This window comes from Nicotiana tabacum, chromosome 5, assembly GCF_000715075.1.
Source record: "Nicotiana tabacum cultivar K326 chromosome 5, ASM71507v2, whole genome shotgun sequence".
NCBI lineage: Eukaryota > Viridiplantae > Streptophyta > Magnoliopsida > Solanales > Solanaceae > Nicotiana > Nicotiana tabacum.
The window spans coordinates 146,475,500-146,501,638 of record NC_134084.1 but is presented as its reverse complement, the minus strand read 5'-3'; positions in this window follow the sequence as shown (position 1 = coordinate 146,501,638).

The following is a 26,139-nucleotide window of genomic DNA, read 5'->3' as shown; positions in this document are numbered from 1 at the left end:
GCCAACTCGTTTTGAAACACATCCTTCCGCACCAGGTAGAAGCTAAAGGAAAGTTTGCCCCGAACTGGAAAGGACCCTACATCATCAAGAAAGTGTTACCAAAAGGGGCCTTGCACTTGGTAGATGAAGAAGGGCGGGTACCAAACATGATTATTAATGCAGATGCAGTCAAAAGATATTATGTATGATATATGTCTACTGTAGAACTTTCACGCATTGATTTTCTCAGATCGAGATGATGAAGACTATCATTTGCTCGCTATTCCAAATAGGTGTCACTCTTTTGTTAACCTTTTTGAGCCGTATTTGTCTTCTTTGTTTTGCACCTTCTGGAACCTGTGTACTAAAAAAAAGTCAAACAACAAAGCTTCAGAGTCATTGAACTACGTCCGACCTGATTTCGAAAGGATATGTAAGCAGCATTACTCGGGGTTTGGTCCCATCACAAGAAAAAATCCATATTCCCAATACTCCAAAATTGGGGTAGAAATTTGTTTTATTTTATGGTTTTTCTATAAAAACGGTTCCAAAATTTGTAATTCAGTTCAAGGTTCATTTCGCCTTTTTACTTTTCAAGAACTTCTGATCAATTTTTTGAGAATGTTTGAAGTCCCCATGCCAAGGGCACAATATCTTAGTCAAAAAAATAAAAAAATAAATGAGAGAGTCTTATCGGTGAAACTCGTACATGCACTATAAGGCGATAGTGAGCAGAGAAATGAGAGAGTCTTATTGGTGAAAACCCAGATGGGAACCATATGGCAACGGTTAGTAGAGTAATGAGAGAGGTTAGTCAGCGAAACTTGCAAAGAACGCTACTAGCTGAATGAGCGTCTTCGATTCTCTAGCATGAGCACAACCAAGACAATTTCAAGATGATCATTTGCGACGAATTTTGAGAATTAGATAGCACAGACGGATCAGGTTCCCGGTCCAAAATTCATGTCATGATTCATTAAAGTCGGCACATACCTCCAAATAAGTCTCCCTATTCCTTTCCCCTAAAGGGACACCTTTTGTTTAAGCACAGTTCTTTTTCACTTCCAATTATTATTCTATTTTTACCCATAATTTTGAGTCCCTTTTGGTCTAATCCTGCATCAAAAGTGAAGCAAAGAAATGGCTGTAAAACTAGCTACAGTTTCCCGTAATATCGAGCACAATTTGGGGTATATATAGCATTGATGAAGGTACGAATCCATCTGTGATCTCATTTGATAAGGCGAACAAAATGTCTCAAAGGAACTAAAAAGGTCGCCTAAGCAAGACCTACTTCATGAGAAAAGTTGATAAGCACTACGGCCACAAACTGATACTGGGTGCAAGACAACTAAGTTTGTATTTTAAAGAAAAATTGTCTTGCCTTAGAGACAAGGGTAGCAGAACCATGGACATCTGGGTATGAAATAGTTGGGGGCAACATTAGAAAGACAAGGTCTCCAGAAAATGATACAGAGCAGTCGAGCATCTCGGTACCACGCTGACAGAATCGTTTCTTTGACAGTAGTGGTCGTGAATCAAACTATTCAGGGCATCAAGGCCACAAACCAACCACCACTTGGAAAACTCACAAATTTTTCTTTGTTTGAAGCAGGAACAAAGCAGTGCAGAATGGACATTCTAAAAGAACGAATGTAACCAAACGTAAGCTCCTTAAAATCTCCATTTTTCTTTTATTTTCAGCATGCATCACTACTGTTCATACCTCCCATTTTCGTAGCTTAACTCAGGTTGAATCATTTCGCCTAGGGGGATCCAGCTCATAGTTACGGGTAGAAGTACTCTTCGCTCAGGGTGTTTGACGTATCTTAACTCAGGTAGAACCATTTTTCCTAGGGGGATCCAGCTCATAATTCTGGGTAGAAGTACTCTTCACTCAAGATGTTTTATGCAACTTCACTCAGGTAGAATCTTTTCGCCTAGGGGGATCCAACTTATATTTCCAGGTAGAAGTACTTTTCGCTCAGGGTGTTTTACGCAGCTTAACTCAGGTAGAACCATTTTGCCTAGGGGGATCCAGCTCATAGTTTCGGGTAGAAGTACTCTTCGCTCAGGGTGTTTTACGTAGCTTAACTCAAGTAGAACCATTTTGCATAGGGGGATCCAGCTCATAGTTTCGGGTAGAAGTACTCTTCACTCAGGGTGTTTTACGTAGTTTAACTCAGGTAGAACCATTTTATCTAGGGGAATCCAGCTCATAGTTCCAGGTAGAAGTACTCTTTACTCCGAGTGTTTTACGTAGCTTAACTCAGGTAGAACCGTTTCGCATAGGGGGACCCAGCTCATAGTTCGGGTAGAAGTACTTTCACTTAGGGTGTTTTATGTAGCTTAACTCAGGTAGAACCATTTCGCCTAGGGGAATCCAACTCATAGTTTCGGGTAGAAATACTCTTCGCTCAAGATGTTTTATGCAGCTTAACTCAGGTAGAATCCTTTCACCTAGGGGGATCCAGCTCATAGTTTCGGGTAGAAGTACTCTTCACTCCGAGTGTTTTACGTAGCTTAACTCAGGTAGAACCGTTTCGCCTAGGGGGATCCAGCTCATAGTTCCGGGTAAAAGTACTCTTCACTCAGGTTGTTTTACGTAGCTTAACTCAGGTAGAATCTTTTTTCCTAGGGGGATCCAGCTCATATTGTCGGGTAGAAGTACTCTTCGCTCAGGTTGTTTTCATAGCTTAACTCAGGTAGAACCTTTTCGCCTAGAGGGATTCAGCACTTTATCAATAATACAAGGCTCCAATCCCTGGTTACATTTCTTTCTAGTAATAAAGGGCCCCAATCCCTGGTTACAATTCTCTTCAGTAACACAGGTTATCAACCCCTAGTTATATCCCTTCCTAGTGATACATGATACCAACCCATAACTATACTCCTTTTCGGTAATAGAGGGTGCTAACCCCCGGTTACGTTTTCCTTCAGTAATATAGGGTACCATCCTCTAATTCCATTCCCTTTGGTAACACAGGGTACTACCCCGTGGTAGCATATCTTCACATAGTAGTTTATACTAATGTCTTTGTCTTCCTTACAGTGAATTAGATAATTTACAACTCTTTCAAATAACTCATAAAATTTTCCTAGTTCTAGACTGGGGCAGAAAAATTTTGTTCGTTTTGTTCGTCTTTGATGGCTTTGCAGGACCCTACCGTAAAGAACATATTGTAGAGATTAAAGCTTGCAATTTCAGTTCTCTTCAGAAGTAAGAAGATTGTTGATCATAAGACAGTTGGAGTTAGTTTCGATGAGGTGTCAGCAACTCGGCGTCTCAAGATTCATCTTCTCAAGTTCTGAGCAGGAAATCAAACAATCGAGAATGAGCCATAACCTTTTCTTCAAAAAAGCATCAAGATCCAATCTAAGGTCAACACAAGCGAGCAGGTCAAGAATCATGATTTGACTCCAGAAGACACATAGATAGGAATTTTGTACTCTTAGTTTGCAGAAGTATGTATTGCTCTCCTCTTTTTCTTTTGATGTAAGAAGCGAGTAATAGTAACAGCAATAACAATAACAACAACAACAACAACAACAGTCTTAACTCTAGTGTCTGGTAGTCCCAGCTGCTAAATTTTTCCAGAACTATACTGACATGATTCCTTTATAGCCAAGGATATGTAGGCAACCTCAGAAGCAAGGTTCAATCACTACCTTTTTCAAAATGCTTCCATTGGAGAGATATGTGAGCAAAAATTATCCATGACATTCACTTGTCTTTGCACGAAAACTCTTCATGTTCTCGAGCAAAGAGGGGCAGCTGTAAATGCCTAATTTTTGCCAATCCCTATATATATATATATGTATGTGTGTGTGTGTGTGTGTGTGTGTGTTTGTTCTTATTTGTGTGTGTATAGGTTTTAAGAGTTGATTAATGATTTGATAAATGGGATAGGGATTGGCAAACCAGACTTGGATTGGCAAAAACCCTCGAGAGAAATAGAAGGATCTCTTGGGCAATTCATGAAGTTGTTAGCTACTAGTTTCAAGCATCCTTGTTGAGTATTCTGGGTTATCTTAACACTGAGTTGTTGTTGTCTTTATTGGTGTATCTGCTGCTATTCTTGCTCATTCTACTGCTATATTTTTATAATTCTGCGAGCCAGGTAACCTTTGAACTTTGCAATGCAGATTTTTCTATCAAATAATTGAAGATATGGGTCCGTTCAGCTCTTTGGATATGCTTTATGTACTTTACTAGAATAGTTGAATGTTTAGCATGTTACCCGTGTTTTATGCTTGTAAAACTGTAATATTTGGCTTAATCTTCAATTCTGATTTACATTTGTAGCTAATACAACCTTATGCTAAGTTCCTTAGCCAAGCTGAATAAGCATTTTCATTGCCAGAAGCTTTCTCTTTGCCTTGGTTTCATTTTTGAGTTTTGTTACCTTACGAGGCCTCTTAGTGCTAAAAACATAATTGATAGTAATACTTCTTTTCTTGTTTAAGTTGAGTTGAAGTTGGGAAATAGTATATGACATAATGAGTGTCCTGGGCTAGAGGAGAGAACCAATGAAAGAATGCCTTAATGTGTCATTACAATTTTGAACTTCTATTTGGTTGAGCTTAATGCACACAATTTTCTCAGTTAAATATCTAGGAATCCATGTTCTTTAATGCATTATTTTTAGCTACATGTCCTAATTGGGTTTACATCATTTTTAAGAATAACCCAGGTCACCATCACCTTTTGTACTAAGTTTTCTATCCATTTCTCTTCTTTAGCATCAAGGCTACCGAAAAATTTAATTTTTATCAAGTTTAAGTGATAAACGAGTTTTGGAGTCAGTCTTCTAAATACTAGGCTTCATTATTAAAAATAGTTTTCACTTAATTTAAGCGCTAGGCAAATTTTAGGAACAAGTCTAGCTTTATATTAGTTTCGTCATTTTAATTAATAACAACAATAATAAGAATAAGGTTATAAGCAGGTTCAATATTAACTAAGTTTTATACATCGTCTTACCACAATTAAGCTACAAATAGGCATTTTCTTTTACGATAAAGATGAACAATTATTTTTCCATAATCTAACCCCTATAGTAATTCATCTTAACTAAGATAAATAATTTCGTCTTAACCGATGTCGGGAAGACTCGCTTCGGAATAAAGACATAAATAAAATAAGAAGGTCATAAGGACATGTCATGTTTCAATTCTTTCAAGTAATTACAAGTTTTATTTAATTAACTTCGAGTAGGCTCCACTTTTGGGTAAGATGCACGAACTAAGGTCGGGGATACTCGTCTTGGTTAGTGTAAGCTTAGGACAGGGATACTCGTCCTAGTTTGAGATTAACAAAGTCATCAATAATATAATGGGACATAGGCAAACATGAAAATCAAATAAAACACAGTTCACCCAAAAATTAATTCAAGCCAATTTGAGTTAATAAAAGTGATCGTGCTATAACCACGGGACTTGGGGAATGCCTTACACCTTCTCCCCGGTCAATAGAATAGCCGGACTTTATTTTCGCAGACCAATAATAATAGAGTCAAACCTTCCTTTGACTAGGGATTCAAACAAAAGGTGACTTGGAACACCCAAAAATCAATTCCAAGTGGCGACTCTGTAAATAAAATAATCCCTACTCAAGTTTGTCACTTTAATTGGAAAAACTCTTTAACCCACAATCCATAACACACATTATCTTTTGGAGGGGTAAAAAGGGGTGTGACACCGAACAGATCCTGATGTAGCAGTCATGACTATGGCAAAATTAGAGAACTGGAGTAGGAATTTGGGCAAGAGCGTTAATACTAAAATAATGGAAGGCCTAATGCAGAAAGCGAGACTAATCACTCAGAGTGACAGAATCTCCAGAAGGGCGGAGACAACCCTATATATGGAAAAAGCGGCGAAACTCTCTGAGTAGTCTCTGACGCTTGATAAGATGCAAGTCTCTTCGAATTTAATACCCCAAGCACGTGTTGCCCCACGATTCAATAATATTTTCGTCAGTTCTCGAGGTAATCATGACCATGATTTTAGCTGCCTATATCTTTACTTATACGCATCAATTTACCGCTTTTACTTCTAAAAATTTCATAAGCTCTTTTATCCTCTTTGCACTTAAATTCCTTCTGCTTTCATCTCTTTTCGATTTTATTCAAAAAGCTTTATCATCTTCTCACTATTATGGCTTCTTTCACTAAATCTCTTAAGAACCATGGTCTTCTCTTCGATGGAGATCTGAAGAGAAGCAAAAATAAAGAGGTTGATGTTGATCCCCCTACGGTAAGTTATATCATATCCAAATATTTGAGCACAGTCAATGACTTCCAAGAGAAGTTCCCTTCAGCGAATCTTCAAACTTGGGTTGTTTTTAGGTATCCCTTTTCTATTCTCTCTTACAGTATTCTTACTGTGAATGTAGATTGTAACCGCCATGATCTAAACATCATTGCTTCTGACCTGGTGGAGCGGGTTACTTTCACCAATAAAGGTTTTACGTATGTCTATTTGTACCCCTTCACTTTGGGCCCCCTTTTTTATCGAGGGACTTAACCCCGTGATCTTAGAGTTCTGCCATCGGTATCAGGCCCGTTTGGCACAAAAGGGCCCCTCTGTATGGAGAACGGTGGATTGTTAGCGCCAACTATATACGTATACGAGGAAAACTCTAACCCTGGCATATATGATGAAGCTCTACTCCCCAAATTTTTTCATGGGGGAGTAATAAATTTTAGTAAACGTAGCCACCATGCTCTTTTTACCAGCATGGATGATGACAGTGACCATGGATGAATGGAGTGGTTTGTCATCACTACTACTAAGGATATCATCCCGGCCACGACTCTATCCTTCCATGAATCATGTAACTGTTCACGTAAGTTTGTGTTTCATTCTTTCCTTTGTAATAAAGAATTGTTCCATGTTATTGATGATCTCTTTGTTCTCGTTATTTAGCTACTCAGTGGACACCACTAAGGGTTCAAGGCCTGGACCAATAGGTCCAGAAGCTTCTGGATATACAAAGCTAGAAGCCCGTCGGTGGAAGGAGATGACTCCTAAATATGGGTGGAAGGCCAAGAATTATGGTAAATTAAATCCTTCTTCCTTATGCCTATATATGAACATAAATAAATTTGCTAACTATATCTTTTGCTTGATTCAGGACTTCCGATGGGCTCTGTCACCTGCCCCGAGGTCGATGTCTTGGCTGACCCTGTGGAGACTGTAAGGTTTTTGCAAGATGCTCTTTCATCTCTGTGGACGACCCCAAATTGGCCAATGCATCTGTTTCTACGTTTTTTTCTCTCGGGGTATGTGTAATTGACCACTCCCTAAACATGCAAGAAAAGTTTGAACATTAACCACATACAGTTATATGCATTCCTCCTTTGCATCAAAAATCTTATACACTTGGTTTACCACCAACTGTGAATCATATTTAATTTCTATGATTTTAGAACCAAGTTCCCATGCCAGTTCAAGTCCTGCAACCAAAGCTCATACTAGGCTACATTGTTAGTTAATAGAACAGTTTTAATGACCTACCTTAAGGTTTCCCCTGAGGGCGTGATTAGGATCACCCAGAGCCCGGACCCTTTAACATTGGAAGCTCCATCCGTGAACAAGGTCCAAATTCCTGATGTCATTTCCAAAACCATCACCGCTTCTTTAGCAGCCAAGGGTAATAACCCGAGACTGAAATCGACTGCAACGGCGGACAAAACTTGCGATTTGATCGCAGTCTTGGGCTTATATTCAATTGATAGGTTACAAGTACCTTGGGCATAAGTACTTTATTTTGTGTTTTGATGATCTAATAAACTTATCATCCAGAACCAGATAAGGAACCCGTTACACATTTACAAGACCTTGAGATCACAAAGTTCCAAGTTGGGATCCATCGTGGAATATAACTCAACTCTTCAAAGTGGAAGACAGCTGAGGGAACAGGTCCCTACCAGTTTCCGAGGAGACTGTATGAAGTCAACTCTCCAGTAGGAAACTGGCTGCCTGCACACGCTATTGTACAGGAACAATGCAGCAATCAACTTTCTATGGAAGACGTTTTACCTACCTTGCTTACATCATTTTAAGTGATGTCACACACGTGTAAATACAATCAAAGAAGGTAAAATAACCTACTTCATGAGAGAACCAGATAAAGGACTTGAAGCATGTCTGGTACAATCATTCAAGTTAATTGACTCAAGATAATTTGGGTAGTGTGCTTTTGGATTCACAAGAACCAGATTAGGGACCTGGTCCCTTGGTGTTTCCCTGACAAAAGTATAAGTCAACTATACAATTGGAAAGCAACTGCAGAAAGTGACTGCCTGCAACTGTACACACAACAGTGCAACAGTCACTTCCCATTAGGAAGAGGCATGTACTAACCAAGAATTGACATCACCATGATGATGTCTTTTGTAGTATAAACCTGGTGCAAGGCACAAGACATTCTTCTCAACACTTGCAAAATTAAAAGAAGATATTCTCTCAAGTGCTTGCTACAACCTCTCTCAAGAACAAAGTTGTTGCAACCTCAAGGACCGGATCCAAGATTGAAGATATCTTAAGTCCTTAGGTTTGTTGAGTCTTTGTTATTTGTTCTTCATTTGTAACTATTATCTTGCTTTCTTAGAAGCTGTGTTTTAGGAAACCCAAAATCACAAACCCTCTAAGTTTGTGTCTTGGCTAGAGTTAGTCGAGTTGTGAAGCCTTTGTAATAGAGTTATTACAAAGTGGCTTGTAATAGTGTTATTACATGTTAGAGTGATTGAATTCTTTGTAATAGAGTTATTACAAAGTGTCTTGTAATAGTGTTATTACAAGTTAGAGTGATTGAAGTCTTTGTAACTAGAGAGTGACAAAGTGGCTTGTGGTAAGAGTATCACAAGTTAGTTGAGTTGAAGTCTTTGTAATGGAGTCATTACAAAGTGGTTTGTAATAGGTGTTTACAAGTTAGTGAAGTTAAAAGCCTACAAGTGTAGGTCATGGTTTTGTCCCCTTGAGTTGGGATTTTTCCACGTAAAAATCCTCTTTGTTCTTTACTTACTGTCGAGCTACTGTGGGAACAATTAGAGAACCTGATTCCCTATACTGGATGGTTGTACAGTCTGTTGCTTACAGTGGGAACTGATAGAAAATCTGGTTCTCTATACAGTCTGGTGGACGATTAGTTTCTAATAATTGGTATCAGAGCAGGTTCTTTCTAAAAGGTTAACACTTAAAAGGGATCTACATAGCTGCTCCACCAAACTTCGAGGAAGGACAATCAACGTACAAACCATCAAGATTCAACGGCCAATACTATGGCTGATGGAAAACAAGAATGCATGACTTCATTACGGCTGAGGACTCAGAGCTGTGGGATGTAATCTGTGATGGACCTTTTGTTCCCATGAAAATTGGTGGTGAGGGAACAGTTACAGTCCCAAAAACAAGAAAAGAGTACAACGATGCTGATAGAAAGGCTATTGAGAAGAATTTTAGGGCAAAGAAGATTTTTGTTTGTGGCATCGGACCAGATGAGTACAACTGCATCTGAGCTTGTCAGTCTGCTAAGGAGATTTGGGAAGCTCTTCAAACTGCCCATGAGGGAACTACTCATATTAAGCAGTCCAAAATTGATATGCTTGTCACACCTCCTTTTTAACACCCGAAGGTATATGGGAGTTTTTTCAATTAAAGTAACATTATTCGAAATGAGATTATTTAATTTAATTTATCAGAGTCGCCACTTGGGATAATTTATTTTGTATCCCAAGTCATCGGTTTATTTTTAAATCCCAAATCGAGAAAATTTTGACTTTTATTTAAAAGTCTGCAAACTAAAAATTCTAAGTAAGGAATTTTGTTAACCCGAGAGAAGGTGTTAGGCATTCCCGGGTTCCGTGGTTCTAGTACGGTCTCCTAAACTATTAATCTTTGGCCTATTATCTGATATACTACACGTTTTTAACATATTGTGCGTTTTTAACTTTATAACCGCTTTTTAATTATTTTATGGAATTATTCTAGAACAAGTCACGATTGTCATTCACTTGTTTGTTTGATACACATTGTGAATCATTTCACGGGAACCGTACCCTCGATCTACAACATGTTTAATTTATTAAAGTTATTAAAAGTTATGGTCGGGTCACATAAATATACCTCCGAATTTGGAAATTAGGTATCACAGCTACATCACGGGAACTGCACCAGTAGTTATAATGATTTTATTATAAACACACCTAAAGCATTTCTACGAAATTTTAAAAGTGTTTTTACACTAGTTACAATATTGATGTGAGGGCCATGGGTTATGGGTTTCATTTATGGATGACACACCTCAATTTATTTTAAAAGGTTTGTGTTCAAATTAAAGAGAACTGCGGATATTCATACTTAAAACTAATTTGAGATTAAGTATCACAACTACACCACGGAAATCGTAGCCATAGTTGTGATGATTTTATTACGTGCCTAAGGCAAAACTACGAATGTTCATGGTTTGATCATCTCCTGCTCTTGAGATTATCGCAAGGGCACGCAGTTATGGAGTTCATTTTTTGGTTGAACTTCAGTGAAAAGTACACTAAGAATGAAGATAACCAGTTTCCTAGATTACTTATTAACGTCACGAAATAAGTCCTAATGGACTTCAATGCCTTGGCCTAACATCATAATATTAGAGTCTGTTTATCCCAAATTAATCACCAATAACAAAACTATCCAATTATAGCTTTCACATAACCAAATGAAAATAAGCAACTGAGTATTCAATAATCCACCGAAACGATTTCATGCTAGCCATAGCTAATTTTAGTAACGAAAAAATGGAATAACTTTTCCTGCCTTTTGTTAAAAATAAGACATGACCGAACTAAAAGATGATCCCAGTAATACTTAATCTGTAAGTAAATAATTATCTTTTAAAAAAACAAAAATGACTCTCTAATCCCATTTTATTATTAAAATTATTTTGGTAAGTGGATACGTTAGTAAATAAATTTGCCATTAAATTGATTACGACAATCAAACTCAATCGTATAAAATCAGATCCTTGAATATTATTCCTAATTGAAAAAATTGAATATTATTCTTCCTAAAACACCAGATTTCATCGCTCTTTCACACTATAAAAAATAAAAATATTTTACCAACACAATCACTTTAAAAATAGAGAAAAAACACAATTCAAAAGGAAACCTCTTATTCTATCATCCATGAAAACTACTCTATTCTTGAAAACGACTACAGTAACGATGAAAACAATTCGAGCAAACAAATACTAATCTTCACAGATAAGATACAGGGGAAGTCATAAACTATTTTAGGCAGAATTGTATTGAGGGTCTAAATTCAGAAAAATTTTAACACAGGGAAAGCTTGTTATGAGCTTCAAATAATAAATTATCACCAATAGTGTCAACATAAATCTCATTTAAAACAAAATATCTACATTGGGGAAAACAGTACCTTGATTGCCAAAGGAAAACAAACAATTTCACAGAACAATGGAGGAAGAGAATGTGTGGAGCTCAGCTAACAGTACGAGTCAATAATCAGCAAAATCGAACAGCCCCCAAACAATTCACTTTTTTTTTCTTTTTTGAACTCAATCAAACCCCATTCTTTAAGAGCCAGCGGTCACAAAAAATTGCAGAAATTTTCTTGTAATCTTCTGATTTCTTTGGAATAAAAACTCGAACGAAGAACACAAACTCAGACCATTTTTTTTATTTCTAAAGAAGGGAGACTAAAACTTGAGGAATAAAAAAAAGCTCAAGAACCCTAGAAATTCTACTCTACTGATTTTCTGGAAAAAAAAAATTCTCTAGCCCCCCCTAAACAAGAAAAACCTTACCTTATATATAAACCTAAAAAAATCTCGAAGCTTCTGCCAAGAATCCGAAGAATTCCACCCTTTGTGAACAATTTTAGGGACAAATGGAAGGCATGGATTAATTTTCATCCATCCATGGTTTCCATTCATCCAGCAAATCGCTCAAGAGTACAAAAAATGTGCAAATCCGGAGGAAATTTTCTTATTTCTGTCAGAAATCCGTTAGTGTGAGTGAACTCGCCCTCAGGCGGGTTGGGAATGAATTTGGGTGAAGGGGATGATGAATAGGGACTAGACACTGTTTCTTTGGTCTCTAGGTTTAGGGTTTGATTTGGGTAAAAATGTTATAAGGAGTTTATATATTAAAGGAAAAATGGGCGGATCAGAGGCAGGTTTAGGTCAGGGGTCATGGGTTGGGGCGGTTAATTGGTATTTGGGCTGGGGAAGTTTGGTCAATTTAAATTCCCAACCCAATTGAACTAACCCTTTTCAATTTCGTTTCTTTTTTTTTCTTTTCCTTTTTTTTCTTTTCTTTAATTAATGAAATCCTAAAATTAAAATTCTAAATTATCTAAATTATAAAATTAACTAATTATCTAATTACAAAAATTAAAAAAATTACTCAATCCTAAATTAAAAGAGAAAAAATAAATAATCTAAAAATTAAAAGGTAAAAATATAAAATGGGCCATTTTTGTGATTTTTATTTTTGAATAAAAAAATTAATTTACTAATTAATCCTAAAAAATATAAAACAAAACTTAAATGGAATGTATGGTATTTTTGGCATTTTTCATGATTTTAATAAAAATTAAACATGCACAAAAATGCAAACAATTAATAAAAATCCTACAAAATTTATATCAAATGGCAAATAATTGGAAAAAATCTATTTTCTTGGATTTTATAAGAGTAATTCATATATGGAAAAAATCACATGCTCACAGCTACCCCTCTTTGCTCGGAAACACGAAGGGTTTTCGGGGCAAAGATAAAATGAGCAATTACGAGCGATTTTTGCCCGTTTGAAATTCCATGAGAAGCGTCTTTTGAAAAAGTCTAACCGAACCTTGCTTTAGAGGTTGCCTACATATCCTTGGCTATAAAGGAATCAGGTCAGTGTAGTTCTGGAAGTTTTGATAGCTGGGACTAACAAAAAACTGTGATTTCACTATTATTGCTACTGTTTCTACTTGCTAAGCTCCTTATTACACCTAAATAAAAGATGAAAAGCTAAACTAGCTAAGTCTATCAACTACGAGTTACAAGATTCCTATCTATAAACCTTCTAAAGCTTGATCTTGAGTCTTAGCTGGTTCTTCTTGCAGACTCCGATCCGAATCTTGACTCTCGTTAACTACAATTGTTGATTCACTCTTCTTCAACTTTTTGGATCAAGGCGGGACATGCAAAGCTTGTGACTTCAATCGTATCTTGGGCAGTCCGCATATTGTCTCTACTTCTATACTTAGAGTTCAACTTCTTTTCTTATTCTTCCTTTCTTTTATTAGGGTATAGACTTCTTCTTTTAGTCATCTCAAACCTTGTGCCTCACGGTGAAAACCCGTTCAGGCACCAAAGCAAACAAACGAACGAAATTTTCTGCCCTAGTTTTCACTAGGAAAATTTTGTGAGTTATTTGTAACAAAAAATCTAAACTATTTCTTTATTGAAGGCAATAAAATCAGGATTGTGTATCCTTAGGAAAAAGAGATTAGGGAGTGGAGCCCTATATCTATAATGAAATCAACCAGGTAGTGGAGACCTTATATTGGAAAAGAGACTGGGTAGTGGAGACTCTATATCTAAACTTACTTCAACTAGGGAGTGGAGACCATATGTTGGAAAAGCAGACTAGGGAGTGGAAACCCCATGTCTAAATTAAATTCAACTAGGTAGTGGGGACCCTATATTGGAAAAGCAGACTAGGGAGTGGAGACCCTATGTCTAAAGTAAATTCAACTAGGGAGTGAAGACCCTATGTTGAAAAAGTAACTAGGGAGTGGAGACCCTATGTCTAAAGTAAATTCAACTAGGGAGTGGAGACCCTATGTTGGAAAAACAGACTAGGGAGTGGAGACCATATGTCTAAAGTAAATTCAACTAGGGAGTGGAGATCCTATGTCTAAAGTAAATTCAACTAGGGAGTGGAGACCCTATGTCTAAAGTAAATTCAACTAGGGAGTGGAGACCCTATGTTGGAAAAACAGACTAAGGAGTGGAGACCCTATGTCTAAAGTAAATTCAACTAGGGAGTGAAGACCCTATGTTGGAAAAGTGACTAGGGAGTGGAGACCCTATGTCTAAAATAACTTCAACTAGGGAGTGGAGACCATATGCCTAAAATAACTTCAACTAGGGAGTGGAGACCCTATGTTGGAAAAGTGACTAGGGAGTGGAGACCCTATGTATAAAATAAATTCAACTAGGGAGTAGAGACCATATGTCTAAAATAACTTCAACTAAGGAGTGAAGACCCTATGTTGCAAAAGTAACTAGGGAGTGGAGACCCTATGTCTAAAATAAATTCAACTATGGAGTGGAGACCCTATGTTGGAAAAGCGACTAGGGAGTGGATACCCTATGTCTAAAATAAATTCAACTAGGGAGTGGAGACCCTATGTTGGAAAAAACGTAACTACAGATTGGGGACCCTAGGCTACCATGTTTTTGAATTTTCTTCTCTTTTTTTTTATTTTATTTAAGAAAAAATGAGTAAGGATGCAGGAAAGAATTTGGAAGAGACTTCCTTTTGGATTGATTATTGCTGCAAAACTGTTTCTACCCCTTGCACAATTTCTTTTGGTTGCACCTAATTCTTGCAAGGTTGCTTTGGATTGCACATGTTTCATGTTTTCACACAAAGAACAATTGTTAGTTTGAAACGGTGGTTGGTTTGTGGCCTTGATTGTTTTGATCTCGGCCCAACTCTTTCGATGAAAACCTCTATTGCTCGATGCCTTTCTAGAGATCGATCTCTTTTCTAAACTCAGGGATCTTGACTTTTCAAAATTTCACATTATGGTTCACGTGTGTGGGGTTTTGGCCTTTTCATCTTATTTTACCTTTATGGGCACTTGACTTTGGATTTCTTTCCTTTTCAATAATTTTGACTCTGAAGCATTGGCCATTATGGCCAGTCGAGATCGACTTGATGCACCTGCTGAGGCTAGGTGCTTTTCCTTGAATTTGGATTTTGTTAAGTAGAACCCTGTAAACCCAATCTTGCCATCTTATCTTTGTATTAGTTTCGGAGAAAGATTAAACCAAAAGGGATTCAAAGAAAAGTAAACAATGGACAGGGTAATGAATTAAACAAGAAGTGTCCCTTTTGGGGGAAGAAAGAAAGACTTATCTGGAATGCATACAGACTTCAATAGACATAACATACTTTTGGACTGGACACCCGATCTGCGCAACCATCCAATCTCTCATAAACCCATATAACTCGTATTTTAAAACCGAGAAACCTTGCCAGGACTCTATCAATGTCGATTGGTTGTAGGGAATTCCTTCGTTTCGATCAATGGCGCCCTTTGCAGGTTTTCGCCAATTGACCTCTCTCATTTCTCTTCTTACTGTCGCCTTATAGTGCTCTTTGCGAGTTTCACTAACAAGACTCTCTCATTTTCAGCTTCTCTTCTCACCATCGCCTTACGGTGCCCGTATGGGTTTTCACCAATAAGACTCTTTCATTTCCAATTTCTCTGCTTACTGTCGCCTCACAGTGCCCGTGTGGGTTTTCACCAATAAGACTCTCTCATTTTATTTCTCTGCTTACCATCGCCTTACGGTGCCCGTGTGAGTTTTCACCAATAAGACTCTCTCATTTTATTTGCATCGGATCCAAGTAGCTGCATTCTCCGATCCTTGAACATTCTTACCGATTGGCCGGAAGGACTTGAAAGGATTCGAGTAAAAATGATTTGGATTGAATTACAACTTTGGAACCATTCAGGCGGGATCATCGCCGAACCATTGTAACTTATGCCCCAGTTTCAACTTTTGGGGGAATTTAGATTTTTATTTTGGTGTGACTGAACCCCAGAGAGGCTGCCTACGTATCCTTTCGGAATCAAGATGAATGTAGTGCAGGGAATTTTTTTTTTTATTTTCTTTTGTTTTTTTGTTTTAATTTGTTTTCTCTTTCTTTTTCCTTTCCTTTTTCTTTCTTTTTCATTTTTTCTTTCATTTTCTTTGTCTTTTCTTCATTTTTTTCATTTTTTCAAAAAAAATTTCAATAACACTTTCATATTCCAAAAAGGGTAATCAAAGAAAAGTAACTGGCTCAAAGGGTTTGCAAAGGGTTGATAGTGTTTGGATAGCGAGAAAGAAAGTCTTCTTCATCCCAACCGGAGAACATTAATGTTATATAAAGGATCCAATATAGTACCTTTTGATTGCATTTGCATTGACAGTTGTTTCAGGGACATTTCCTTCGATGTCTCCCAAGTACAACGCACTCTTTTGGCAGTACTCTGGTTGCAATGTATAAACTTTTCCAATATGGAACCAATTTCACTTCAGCAGTTCCAACTCTTTGTTTTATTTTCTTAAAATTATCTTTATTACAATCTAATTCTTGATTCATTATTTCGAGGTCTGACAACATTTCAGGATCTGGGCATGAATTCTGCAAGCATGTCATGTTATTGAAATCTGCATTAACAGAACTAAAAAGAAAATAAGAAAAAATGACAAGGTTAAGAAAAGAGACATTCCTGGATAATAAAATATTAATTTCATTTGATTTTTTTTATTTTTGATTTTTTTTATTTTCAATTTTTTTCAATTTTTGAAGATAGAAGGGTTTACATCGGAAAGTAAGACAATAAAGTAAAACATCCGGATCACACCCTGAGATAATCCGGACGTAGAAATGATAGCAAGGTTGGCTACTAAGACTCCCGTCTGATAGGAAACTTTCATGCTTGGCAACCATTTTTTGGCTTTCCTTCTGTCTCGGCAATGGCTGCAATGGCCTTTAGTGCTTGATCAAATTCCTCATCTTCACAAATCATTCCGACTATTGGCCCGATGTTGTGGGCAGGCAACAGATTGTTCATCACATCAAGAGCTTCTTCATCCCGAAAAATAATTCTTTCAGCTTCAATCAAATCTTCAACTACCCTTTTGAGGGTCCAACAATCCTCCGTACTATGTCCCACTGCTCCAGAGTGGTATTCACATCTAGCATCAGCTCGTGTGAGGGGGACTCGGGGTTTGGCCGGTTCGGGGCCACTGGCTGCAATAGATTTATCCTGATTAGCTTTTGGAACAGGTTTGAATACGATTCACCAATAGGGGTGAACTGATTCTTTCTGAAAGGCTCTCTTGGGCGAGAATTGTATTTGGGCAGGGATCATTTGGTTAAGGACTATATAGAACTTGGTAAGGATGGACATTTCTGATAGGTGGAGCTCGGTTTTGTGGATAATATTGTGGTTGCGGATAAGGTTGCACGTTCATCACCGCATAGGGAGGCAGTGCCACGGCATAAGCAGCATCTTGAACGGGATAATAGTGTGGTGGGATGATATGAGGCACATATGATTGGTTGAATGACCTGCGGGCCCCTCTCGAGCTTAAAACCATCATGGCTCCCTCTTCACTCCCATTTCTGTTCATCAAACCCTCCGAACCATTCTGAGCAAACTGTGGTATGGCCTTAAAAGCAACATGAATCAAGATTCGACCTGTTTTTAAACCGATTTCAACCATTTCCCCAATTTTGATAGCCTCAGCGAGCGGCTTACCCACAACAAACATCATGTTCTGGAAGTAGTCCGCCTCTTGGGACTGTAGAAAGACCATGACCATTTCAATTTCATCCATTGGAGGCTTTACTCTGGCAGCTTACTCACGCCATTTGACAGCATATTTGCGGAAGCTTTCCACGGTTTTCTTTTTCAAATTGGACAAAGTGTTTCTGTTAGGAGAGATGTCCACGTTATACTGGAACTAGCGGACAAAATCTCGGGCCATATCATCCCACACGTGCCATTGGGTGATTTCTTGATCCGTATACCATTTAGAAGCAATTCCGGAGAGGCTTTTCCCAAAATATGCCATTAACAGCTCTTCTCTTCCACCAGCACCCCTCAGGTGGTTACAATATCATTTCAAGTGAGCGACCGGGTCTCCGTGCCCGCCGTACTTTTCAAATTTTGGCATCTTTAAGCCAGCTGGCAAGTGGACATGGGGAAACATACAGAGTTCAAAGTATGAGACACTCTTTTGGCCACTCAGACCTTGCATGTTTTTCACACTTTGTTCCAGGCTCTTCATCTTCCGAACCATTTCCTCTTGCTCAGGATTTTTAACAACCTTTTCTTGCTCCACCGAGAGGTCATATTGCGGAGGTTTAGTGAAAGAATATGGGGTCACATATGTTATTTCTGGTTGAAGTTGTGGACCCTGAAAGATGAACATTGGAGGCTGTGCCTGGGGGCGAACCACAAAAGGCCTGCCAGGAACATTGGACAGTATTGGAGGGTGCCCGCATGGGAGGAGTGGGTTGGGCACAGGGGCGTTGAGGTTTTCACCTGACCTGGGGATCAACTCAGGGAACCGAGAGATTGCACTGGGCGGTTCTTTACCATTAAACCAGGTGTCCCACATTTCCAATATGTGGAGACACAACATCTTATTCTATTCAGCAACTACTGATTCTAGCTGCGGAATAGCCGATGTCGGGCTATCCTCAAAACTGATGATTGGTAGATTGCTTGCGGAGGCCATCTGTACCTTTAGATCTTGTGAAGGAAGGGAGACTAGACTACTGACAAAACCAACCACCAAAACCTGGCCAACTTGAACATCCAACAACCTTGTTAGGTTTGAGACACTTAACAGATAGGAAATCGCATGTTTGGATGCAATGCACCTAACAGTTAAACGCTTCTACCATGTGTTTGAACGGTTGTATGTTTCATTCCGACCTTAACTAACCCCTTCAGTATGTACCTCTCTTCTTTTATTTCTGTCTCTCTTTAATCACTCTTGATTTCTTTTTCAATTATTTTCTGTCACTCTTTTATTTTTGTCACTCTCTTTCTTTCTTCTTTTTTTCACTCTTTTCTTTTATTTTTCACTCAATTTTTGTTTTCTTCCTTTATTTCTTTTTTGATTGTTTTTCACTTAATTAATTCTAAGTCTATGATCGAATCCGGTGGGGATTGTCTACGTATCACGACGCTGCATGAATCAGATCTTGCGTAGTTCGGAAAGATCGAGAATGGAGTAAATAAGCTAACTCATTTTTTTTTACTTTTTATAAAACTCAGATCATGAAGGCTTTAAGACTAAAGAAAAACCTTTTTTTATTTTTGATTTTTTTTTCTTTTTGGAATTTTCGAAAAAAATACATTAAAAGAAGAAAGAAAATATATTTTTTTGGATTTTTGATTTTGATTGATTTTTTGTTTATTTATTTTTGAAAGAGAGACTTCTAAAAATTCCTTTTCTTTTGATTTGAACTTTGGGAATTTCAAAAGTAAGAAGAATTTTTTTTAATTTTCATTTATTTTCTCTTTTTCTAAACAAGAAAGAAAATATTTTTCCATTTTGGATGTTGCCTCTTAATTTTCGAAAGACAGACTTTTTTAAGAAAAATATTTTGGATTTATGAGTTTTATTATTATTATTATTACAAAAGTACTTCTAAAAAAAATAAAAATATTTTTGGACTTCAATTCTTTCAAGTTTTATGACATTCACGAAAGAAAGACTTTTAAAGAAGGAAAAGAATATTTTTTTTGGATTTGTTTTTTAATTTTTGGGGAAAATACTTCAAAATAAAGGAAACCCGTATTTTGGATTTTGATTTTTTGATTTTTTTTTTAGTTTTTTTTAAAAAAAAATTCGTATGAAATACTTTAGAAAGAATGAAACTACTTTTTTGAGTTTTAAAAAACTTTTTCCTTTTTTATTTGAATTTTCTAAGGAAAGATTTATAAGGAACTAAAGAGAAATGTTTTTGGATTTTTGAAAATTGTGGTCGGAATCGAAGAGGTTTGCCTACGTATTTCACATCCGGTGAGAATCAGATCTGCGTAGTTTGGTCAGGTTTGACATAATAAAAGACATGAAATGTTTTGAAACAATTTTCCTTTCCCTTTCTCTTTTTTTTTTTTTTCAAAATTTCAGCAGAGTTTCGGTATATTTTGGACATCAGGTTTCCAAAGATGGGTAATTATCTCTCTCATACCTCAATTTGATTTTTCCAAGTTTTTTCCCTTATTCTAGAAGTCGGTCAACATGCAATCCAAAGCAAATAAATGTACAAGTAGCAAGTAAAATGCATCAGGATGGTCTTTTGATTCTGGGGTCCACCTGTCCTAGACGGACCCAACACCTATGTTGAGTCCCCCAAGTCAAATGCATATTGTCACGACCCAAAAATTCCTCCGAAGGAGTCGTAATGGCGTCTAGTCTCTAAACTAGGTAAGCCTAACATAAATTGAAATAACATTGATGCTCACTAACTTTAAATTAACCAACTCTGAATAAATCAAAATTCTCAAAATCGGTGGTACAAGTCACAAGCCTATCTGAGAGAAATTACACAAAATAATACATCACTGCCCCAAAACAAAGGAGCAAATGGAAACAAATACAAATGACAGTGACTCCGACCTGTGAACGCTGTAGCAGGTTTACTTCGAGTCTCCACCGCGATGACCCGCACAGCTACTATCAATCTACCTGGATCTACACAAAAAATGTACAGAAGTGTAGTATGAGCATACCACGGCGGTGCCCAGTGAGTATCAAGACTAACCTCGGTGGGGTAGTGACGAGGAATAGTCAAGACACCTACTGGTCAAATGAAATGAACAGGATATGATAACGAAACATCAAGATAAAGATAACGAAGTAATATCAGCCGTGGAGAGAAAATCCAAGTACAAATAGAATAAACAATAAAGGAAAAACATGGATAGTAACGAACAAAAACCAAGTAAATCAGATAACCCAAGCAATTCAACACTGACATAACAGGGATGGAGACAAGTAAGAATGTATCCAAATAAAGAAAACAATGTCAACTCAATCAATCACATCATGTTTAATATACCATCCCGATCATTTCAATCCTCAATTTCTCATATCATAATCTCATCTTTCGAACTTTCAGTACATATGGCACCTTGTGCCCACATATTTTTCCATCTCACCCTTAACAACCAAATCCACATGATATACAATACAAAATGTCCTTACAAATGCACTTAAGATGTTCAAGAAGTCCTATTTACATAATATAAATTAAATTACAATTTCTCAATAAATTTGGAAAAATCGACGAGAAAAGATGAAGTTGTTCATAGAAATCATTCGAGTAAGAAAGTAACCCTTTCAATTTAAAATACAACATCGGAAGAATTGTTACCTTTAACAGGGGAGTTAATAACTTAAAACTTAATAGAAATTCCTTTTTAAGAAAAATTCAACATCAGACGGTTTAAGAGGATATAATTGAGAAAACTAATTGAATTAAGGATGTAACAATTATTGAAGTTTGACGTATATATATATATATATATATATATATATATATATATATATATATATATATATATATGTTTATATATATACATATAAATACAGTGAGGTATTGAAAACATTGTGGATTCTAACACAAAGCATCACAACAATAAAGGAGTTACGCAGTTTAAACATTTGAATTGATAACAACAAATAAACATAGCAGCAGAAAGTGCACGGCACCAAAATCCAATTACTAACAAGAATAAGGAAAACAAACACAGAATTTCACTTTCATTTCATATCTCATTGCAGGCATGCAACCCGATCCTATTTCATATATCTCGTTGCAGGCGTGCAACCTGCTCCCATTTTATTTATCTTGTTGCAGGCGTGCAACCCGCTCCCATTTTATATATCTTGTTGCAAGCGTGCAACCCGCTCCCATTTCATATACCTCGTTGCAGGCGTGCAACCCGCTCCCATTTCATATACCTTGTTGCAGGCGTGCAACTTGCTCCCATTTCATATACCTTGTTGCAGGCGTGCAACCCACTCCTATTTCATATATCTCGTTCCAGGCGTGCAACCCGATCCCATTTCATATATCATCATCAATCATAAAAGAATCCCGGCAAGGGAACAAGAGTATAACAACAACCTCCCGACAAGGGAGACAATATCATAAACAATAACATCCCGGCAATGGAGATAATATCATAAACAATAACATCCCAGTAAAGGAGACAATATCATAAACATTCACATCCCGGCAAGGAAATCAACAAGTACATAATAAGGATCACGGAAAAACCAAGAAAAACGATAACCTCAACAAAACAAAAAGACATAATAAGCACGTGATAACTACACCGGTAACCACAATAATTGGACATGTAACATATTTGCACGAAGTCATAGAGGAACTCACAATCAAGAAGTATCAAAACAATAAGGAAGGCAATCACTTCAGTTAAGACAATTAAGGATCAATGTAACACGTACGAATTAAAGGAAAGCTAACAACGTCATATGGAGCATATAGAGGCAAGTTAAGCAATTAGGAAACCCAATCATAACGAGATACTTCCACATAAGGACCTAAGAACCCTAGAGGCAAATTTTCCCCAAATAAGTCCGAGCACACACTAATCACCTTGCATGCATGGACAACAAATAGCATCTCAATTCCTAACGGGAAGTCCCCCACACAAGGTTAGGCAGGATACATACCTCAAAGACGACAACTCGGTACTCTAAAATGGATTTCTCGGGTGAAAAGAACTTCGGACAGCTCAATTCCAACTATAACAACTCCAAAACACACATAAATCGAAAAAGGAACTATTCTGAATAATAAAGTTTCAATCTTTACAAAAATATAAAAATCGACCCAAAAGTCAACCCCCGGTCCTGTACCTCGGAACCCGTCAAATTTTACAATATCCGATCACTTATTCCAAAATGAGTTCAACCATATAAAATTTATCCAATTCCGATACCATTTGGTCCCTCCAATCATGATTTTTCATTTGAAAATTTTCTTCAAAAACCAACGCTTTCCCCAACCCAAACCACAATTTAAATGATAAAAATAAAGAAAAATTCATGGAATATATTTAATTCTAGTTGAAGAATACTTACCCAATCGAATTTCGTGAAAACCCCACCAAATATCGCCAAGAACCAAGCTCTAGAAGTCAAAATATGATGAAAATGGTGTAACCCTTAATTTTGGAATATATTCTGTCTGCCCAGTTGTTTGTTCATCGCGATCGCGTAGAAGAAAATAGCTATTGGCCCAAAATATTCTATGTGGTCGCGTAAGGAAGGATGCGATCGCTAAGAGTAAAATTGGTGGACAGTATGTGATCGCGAACAAACCAATGCAATCGCATAGAAGGAAAATGTTGTTGTCCAAATTTGTGATATGCTAACAAATCAATGCAATCGCGTAGAAGGAAAATGTTGTTGTCCAAATTTGTGCTATGCGATCGTGAATGAGTCAATGCGATCGCATTAAAGGAAAAAATGGCAGGTTGACATTGTACTACGTGATCGCGGCTAAGCCTATGTGATCACATAGAAGGAAATACCAGATAGCAGAACAACAGTTCAAACATAGGTAAAAATGACCTGTAGCCCATCCGAAACACACCCGAGGCTCCCGAGACCCCGACTAATCACACAAACAAGCATATAACCTAATACGGACTCGCTCGAGGTTTCAAATCACATAAAACAATACCAAAACAACGAATCAAACTTATGAGTTTCCAAATCTTCAAATTTCAAAATCTCATGTTGAAGCCTATCAATTCAACTCGGAATAACGCCAAATTTTGCAGACAAGTCCAAAATAACATAATGGAGTTGCTTTAACTCTCGTAATCGCATTCTGACCCCGATATCACAAAAGTCAACTATGGGTCAAACTTCTCCATTTTCCAAACTTCAACTTTTCCAACTTACGCCGAAATGCCTCAATTTACCCTACAAACGTCCATATCTGAATCCGGGTGCGCCTAAATCCAAAATCACCATACGAAGCTGTTGAGATCATCCACGACCCATTCCGGGGCCGTTTACCTAAGAGTCTAATTCCGGTCAAATTTTCACCGTTTAAACTTCCAAATCTAGTTTCCTTCTTCCAATTTGACTCTGAATCATCCGTTAACTGAATTCAATCATGCGCGCAAGTCAATACATATATTATGAAGCTACTCGAGACCTCAAACTACCAAACTGGGCACAATTGCTCAAAACGGCCAGTCGGGTCGTTACATCCTCCTCCACTTAAACATACGTTCGTCCTCGAACATGCCCGGAGTCGTTCCAAAACCATTGAACCACTGCATAAGCTCACCATTCATACACTTGAGGGTGTTTCCCCATCATCCAACCTATGAAGAACTGACAATGCCACTTAACGGAAGGTCTCATCTCCTCTTTAGTCCATAACCTTAGAAAAGAACCCAACCCTCAACATCTGAAATTCCTCATAGGACCCGAATTCCACATCATCACACTGAGCACACCCAAACAAGATGAATCGAGCCAAAAATTCCAATCCCGAATGCAATCACATGCTGCTCGACACAACTTAATGCTCGAAGCAATAACCTCTGACCATCATAGTTGTTCAAATAACACCCTGGATGCCGGCAACACACCTCACATTGAATATAACCTTATTCCGGACCTCCACAACATTGTCCATGATAAAGAAACATGCGGGAACTCATAGCCTCCTATGAAGTCAACAAGTCAAGAAACCCTTTCGTCAGCCAGGGCCATTATCCAAATCTTAGCAGAAATACCTACATACTTCCAAACACTCCTCACCCCCAATACCATAGTACCACTCTCAGGTATAAGAACCACATCTCGACCAATACAAGCAGCCTAACGGATGACTCATCATGGAAATACACAAATTCTCACACTACACAGTTCGTACACTGAACCAGCAATACTCAATTACGTAACACAAATAAGGAAAAGTAAAGTAGAAAAATTTTCTAACAAGTGTAACATGTGCAACAACAAAAATATAGTTTTCAACAAATTGTTCCACAGAGGAAAAGTAGAACCCCAAATAAACACAAGGAAAGGGTATCTCATATAACATCTGATGCGGCGCGTAGCCCGCTCCCAAATACTCATCAAGCCAAGATACTCGGGTCCACTGATCATATGAATACTGATATCAAGCACAACATTGTGCTCAAGTATAACTGTGGGAACAATGAATAGGAGTAATAAAATAGGAGAGAAGGAAGCACATATAAGGTGCAATGAGCAAATCAACATCACGAGGGTTATCTCACCTGTATCTCCATAAGGCCTGAACAAAATTATAACATGCGAGGGAAATAATCATACAACCTCACTGCCTAACACAGTATAGAAGAGTAGCACATAACATAGACTAGGGGCGCAAACAGTATTCACTCTGCCTGATAACATAACCATGATGACAATTCACAGGAACACACAAACTCGAATACAAATTACATATTCTCGCTGATCTTCCAAATAGGCCCAAACCAAATCCTGATCTTTCCCAATTAGGTAAATATTCTTCAAAAATCAAAAAATAACCTATCGATAATACATGCTATTAGTTACCCCATTCTCAACATTCCTTCACAATCCACTAACAAAAAATAGCCCACATACGGGTACACCTAGTCCCAAAACCTCAGGAATACTAAAAATTCCATACCCGAACTCAACTATGTAGATCAAATGGTTGATACATCACTCACCTTCCATCATCCTGTCTAAGCACCCCTATAAGATTCCTGCCGCGCAACAAAACATGAATCCTCGAAAACTTCAGAAACGAGTAATCACCATGTTACCAGCCACGCACTGCAAACTAAAACACAAGGTCCTTTCCAAAAATTCACACTCTTCACATATGGTAGCCAACAATGCCAACACTCTATTAGCTTCAGATACCGATTCAGGAGAAACTGCAATGTACCACATATTCTTTATGCCCATAGTAGATACCCAACTCAAGCCGTAGTCAAACCATCGAGATCCGCCCGCATGCAACTAAGCCATCAGAATTGCACCACTCCAACTCAAGTGAGTCGCACAAACCGTCCAATCCAATAGTGCTGCCATAATGCTAGTAGATAATTCCCATTCAAAAGGACCATTTACTTCCATTGTTATGCTGATCCAACACTACTGAACTGACTCATTTCTTTGGATAGTCGATATACAATAATCCCAATCAAAGTCCCAAATACAGATAATCCCAACATGAACCACGTAGCCAGAAGCTCATAAACCACTGAATTCCTCTGAAGCACCCCGTCCTGCCGCAACTATGGCACCCACACTGAATA